A 6,067-nucleotide genomic window follows, 5' to 3' on the forward strand; every position below is an offset into this window, starting at 1 on the left:
AGTTCAGCAATTCAGCTGTTCAGCAATGCAGCAGTTCAGCAATTCAGGTATTCAGCAATTCAGCAGTTCAGCAATTCAGCAGTTCAGGTATTCAGCATTTCAGCAATTCAGCAGTTCAGCAATTCAGCAGTTCAGCAGTTCAGGTATTCAACAGTTCAGCAGTTCAGGTATTCAGAAGTTCAGCAATTCAGCATTTCAGCAATTCAGCGGTTCAGCAATGCAGCAGTTCAGCAATTCAGCAATTCAGCAGTTCAGCAATTCAGCAGTTCAGGTATTCAGCAGTTCAGCAATTCAGCAGTTCAGCAGTTCAGGTATTCAACAGTTCAGCAGTTCAGGTATTCAGCAGTTCATTGAAGCTCATTCAGCAAATAAGGTTCCAGCTGTTTGAAGCCTTTCTTGGCATTTCAGCTCCAATCTTTCAGCATGCAGCATTCACAGTGCATTTTCTTCAGGAAATGCTTTTTCTAGTTGTAAATGCTTGCAACAAGTACAGCTTAGTGAGATAAACTGATGCTCTGTATCTGTCAGTTACATTTCACAGTCCAGCTCCTGTCTTTATGCAAAAGCAGAAGCAGGGACAGGCTATGTTTTGCTTAGAAGTCTTTTAACAAAGTTAAATTATCTGATCAGCTGCAGGGTCAACTGGTGGCAGTGAGTCAGGCTACCAGCTGCCAGCATCCATTGTGTTTGAGCGTGACCTTTGTCACTGTGATGGAGAGGAAGAGTTGAAATGAGAGCAAAACAGTCCTCATCTGAAAGTGTGATATTGTGTTTGGGAAACAAGCAGCATCTACGTGTGTGTGTGTGTGTGTGTGTGTGTGTGTGTGTGTGTGTGTGTGTGTGTGTGTGTGTGTGTGTGTGTGTGTGTGAGAGAGAGAGAGAGAGAGAGAGAGAGAAAGAGAGCGAATGAGTGACAAAGAGAAAGAGAAATAGAAAGAGCAAAGTGGTACGTGTGACCCGTGAGCCATTCATGTGAATGTGAATTCCCGCACGCACGCAGGTCTTTGAAAGTCTGAACTTGTGCTTCAGTGTTTTCTAATGCACTTTCTGTAAAGCATTCACCTCTCCTAAAGTGTCAATACCGATGACCGAGCTCTCCCGATGTATGAACGTGTTTCTTCCACTTCTTCAACTTTCTTACCATTTTGGAAAAATAATATTTATACGGTTGTTTCCTCTTATCCCTTCCCATCCTTCCTCCTCTGCAATTTCCCTTCCTGTCACTCATCATTTTGAATGCTGATCCTGCAGATGTTGCCCGTCTTTGTTTTCTCAGGAGTTTGTTTATAAGTGGGTAAGATGGCAAGTGAAAGCACTTGGAAGAAGGGATAGCACTGATTTGAACCACTTGATGTGTAGATGCACATGTTTAAGCCTGCTAATTTTTAATGTTAAAAATAAGGAAACACATACTTTATTAAGTGCACCTTGCTATTACCAGATTGGACCCCCTTTTGCTTTTAGAGCTGCACAGATTCAACAAGGTGCTGGAAACAGTCCTCAGAGATTCTTGTCCACATTGACATGGTAGCATCATACAGTTGCTGCCATGATATGAATCACCCGTTCCTCCATATCCCAAAGGTGCTCAGGCACCACAGTTATTGTAAATGCCCATCTGCATCAGTGACCAATGCAATGTCCTTTCAGAGATGCTCTTCTGCAGAACTCAATTATAATTATTTGAATTACTGCTGCCTTCCTATCAACTCAAAGCAGTCTGCCCATTCCTCTCTGACCTCTGGCATAAAAAAAAAACATTTTTACCCAGAGATCTGCTGTTCATTCTATAGTTTCTCTTTTCTGACCATTCTGTGTAAACATTAGAGATGGTTGTGTGGGAAAATCCCAGTATATCACCAGTTTCTGAAGCATTTCAGTATTCCACAGAGTAATTCAGACATCCATGCTACATCCGTGCCACATTCAAAGTCACTTAAAAGACCTTTTTCCCAATTCTGATGCTCAGTTTGAACTTCAGCAGGTCATTTTGACAATAGCTACATGCCTAAATCCACTGAGTTCCTACCAAGTGATTGGCTGATTAGATATATGCATTGAAAATCAATTGACCAGGAGGCTGGTGAGTGCATGGCAATAATCTATGTAGCAAGGTGACTTGATTTGTTGCACCTATCTCCACACTGAGTGAAGATTTTCTCTTCTTTGTGTGTGGTGTGTGTGTGTGTGTGTGTGTGTGTGTGTGTGTGTGTATGTGTTACTGTTGATGTGGAACTACAACCCTAATATGGCAACAACCTTATGTTACTTTTATCTTCCCATTTTGATCACTGCTATCACTGCCTGCGTCTTATGATGTCTTTTCTTTTCTGTGAGTCACACCTCACTTCACTTTCACACACACACACACACACACACACACACACACACACACACACACACACACACACACACACACACACAGACTCTAAAGTGTCCCCAAGCAAAAGCAGCAGCTGGTCTCAGCATCAAGTTCCATGTTTTGACAAAGAAATATCAAATATCTTAAAAGTTCCCCTAAACATTTGAAGAGGTTTCTTTGGAATACACCCCCCCCCCCCCCCCCCCCCACACACACACACACCCAAACACACAAAAGCAAAGTGTATTAATAGTGCAGTATACTTTATGAGCCAATGATATAAAGAGAACATTTACCATAATCAGTGACTAATCAAGCTCTGCCTGTCCCACACACACACACACACACACACACACACACACACACACACACACACACACACACACACACACACACACACACACACACGTAGATGCTGCTTGTTTCCCAAACACAATATCACACACATGTGACCCTCACCACAGAGGATCAGGTGTTCTAAGCTTTTTTGTCAAGTTTTGTTAAAAATGTCATCATGTTTTGGGCAAAATACCCAAAGAACAGAATAAACTGCAGGTTGTTAATTATTCATGTCCTCTCTGACTGAAAGCATCTCAACCTTCTAAATCGCCCTCCATCGCTAATATTTCTCTGCATTCATCTTTTCCTTCTCTCCATTCTTATGCAACCTGCTCATGAATAGAAAATGGATGTGTCACTCAATTATTGTTTTCATACTGCAAATGGGCGAATGGCTCAGGCCACAGTTTATACCAAAGCCCACACAAGGTTTTAAGCTTCCTTCTATTAACTTTATTTTTACTCCGGTACCAAAACAGTGATTCATTTATCTTCCCTACAAAGGTGCATAATGTGGTGCACTTTTTTGTTCTCTTTTAGTAGTCCTCATAAAAACGGAAACCAATGCAAGCGCAAGCAGGAGCACACATGACGACGGATGAGGCAGCTTTAAACTTTCTGTTTTCTTTACATGTTCACTTATAAACATTGCAAAGTGGCGATGGAGTAAAAGCCGGGGTTTGAGTCCTTTCCACCCAGATACGTGATGTGTTTTTTGTTGTTTTAGTTGCTGTAGGGGTTAAATTAGTCCCAATCCTCTATCTCTTCCTGCTCTGTGCTATTTAGTTTGGAAGCAGGTGGTTCCTGTTCTCTTACTTGTGCAATACCAGTTTTGTAGCTGCACAATCTCAGAACGCCACCCACATTTCAGGGTCTTTGAACAGCTTTATATTAAATATTTATACAGCATGTTGCCTGCTCTACTACTGCGAGCAGCAGCAGAAGACCCAACCGAGTTTATTGTTCAGGTGCTTTTTGTATTAAAGATCATGTTTTGCCATTATTTGTACTTTTGCCTTTATTTGAGCATTTCTCTTCCCACAACACAACAGTTTATCCCGGTCCTTTGATTGATTCCAGCAGGGGAAAACAGCAGAGTTTGCACAAATGGCAGATCCCCAGTACACCCAGTCATGTAAACTATTTATGTGAAAGTGAAACCTAACACACAACATCTGTTTTGATTTGTAAAACTGCATATAATGCAAATATCGTGACTTAATTTTGATTTTTGCTTTAATTTCTGAACATATATTAGTAAAAAATTTTGTGCATCAATTTAAAAAAAAAAAAAAAAAAGCTCCATTTACAAAGAAAAGCAGATATCAAAATAGGATTGGGAGTTATATACTGTCTAGCCAAAAAATAAAAAACTCACACACTCTAATATATCATCGGATCACCTTTATCTTTGATTACAGCACACATTCACTGTATCATCATTTTTTATAAATGTATACAACACTACAGCATTTTTTTCCATCCAGAGTTATTTTTCACCAGGATCTTATGTTGGTGATGGGACAGTTGGACTGCTGCATTTGTCTATGTATTAAATAAAGTTAGAAAAGGGGCCCAAAACAAGTAAAGAAAGCAAAAACTGGTTACAAAATACAGAAAGACTGTGGCTCCATTCCTGATGCTGCCACTAAAATATCTAAGTTAATAGGGTTGTTAATAAACTGCACTTTTCCCCATTTCTTTTGTTTTTAAAAGGAATTTCCTATCACCAGCTTCATTAAGTTTTGCAAAAAAGGGTGAAATTAGAGGCTAAAATAAAGAATTATTTGGTTTGCTCTGCGCTATTTGAACTTTGAAAGCCTTTCCAACCTAAAAGACAAGACACTAATCCTCTAATCCTCAGCGTGGGATCCAGGCTCATTAAAACAGTCCACTTCTCCCATCCTGAACTGTGACCCATTTTGGTTGTGACCCTTTCGTTTTAAGAAACGATGCTGCAGAGTGTATTATTCAGCCTGCTGGGAATTAAACCTAAACACAGAACTCCTTTTGAGTGAGAGCCAGGCTGAGTTTGAATGAACACAGATTCACATATTTTCATGTATCTACCCAACCATTATCTATACACACTGGAGGATTGGAACCTGTCCCGCTTTACAGTCAGTAAGAGGAACAAATCCTGGATTATCACAGCATTATGTCAGATTTTTAATTTAACTGCATATATTAATTAATTTTTTCTGGGACAGATTTGTACTAAAGTGACAATGCACATAATTTATCAACTTCATTCATCTTCTGCCAGTTATCCAGTTTGGGGCAGAGTGCACCCTGGACATGTTGCTAGTCTATTGCAGGGCTGGCACAGAGAAACAGGCAATCATTAATGTTCACATTCACACCTACAGCTAGCTAACCTAGCATGCGTGTCTAGACTTCTATAGGACTAGGAGTCTTTCTGTAACCGCAGCTATTCAGATAGAATGCAGGTTTAAGGCACTTTGGCTTGACCCATCTTCTCTCAGCAGTTACAGACCAATCTCAATATTACCCTTTACTGCTAAGATTTTAGAAAAGGCTGCCGTTAAGCAACTTGCAGCTGTTCCAGACACATAAAGCATTCTTGATAAACTTCAGTCTGGCTTTCGTAGAGCTCATTCCATCAAAAAAAGTGCTTCTTGGAGTCTCCAGTAACATCTATCAGAAATCTTGGGGACTTTTGACTCAGTTTTCATTCTGGGTGCTCACGTTAAATCTGCTTCGCTCTTGCTTTTATCACTTTAGAAATATTGCTAAATCAAGTTCCATTGTGTCACACTTTGAACTATAACTGATTATTCATGCATTTATTTCATCACATCTGGATTGCTGTAATTCATTATTAACTTGTCTAAGTAAAGCTTCCTTGGAACGCCTCCAGATTGCTCAGAATGCCCCAGTGATGCTTCTAAGTCTTCTAAGTACTCACATGTCACACTGTTGCTAATTCTGTGTGACGTTCTTAATTCTGCGATTCTGGTTATGACTTTTAGAGCTCTGCATAGACCAGCATAGGGAACTTTTACATCTACACATCCCCAGTAGGTCCTTGAAGTCATGTGATCAGGGCCTGTATCAGACAGAGTCTGGCCCCCAGACTGTAGACCTCTCTCCCTCTCACCTTGAGATCTGTGGACTCAGTGATCTCCTTTAAAAAGCAGCCAAAAGCTCATCTTTTTTCACTTCACTTGAGGGTAACTGTTTTTTTTTATCTTCAGCATTTTCATTGTGAGCACTGTGTGATATTTAGTTTGAAAGGCGCTAATAAATTTTTGTTTAATTGCTGACTAGGATTGGCTTCGTTCTTCATTCTTCTTCTGGAAACCACATCAGTGTTTTATACTAGCAGATCCTTATGGGCTCTAG

This window comes from Archocentrus centrarchus, chromosome 12, assembly GCF_007364275.1.
Source record: "Archocentrus centrarchus isolate MPI-CPG fArcCen1 chromosome 12, fArcCen1, whole genome shotgun sequence".
NCBI classification, from domain to species: domain Eukaryota; kingdom Metazoa; phylum Chordata; class Actinopteri; order Cichliformes; family Cichlidae; genus Archocentrus; species Archocentrus centrarchus.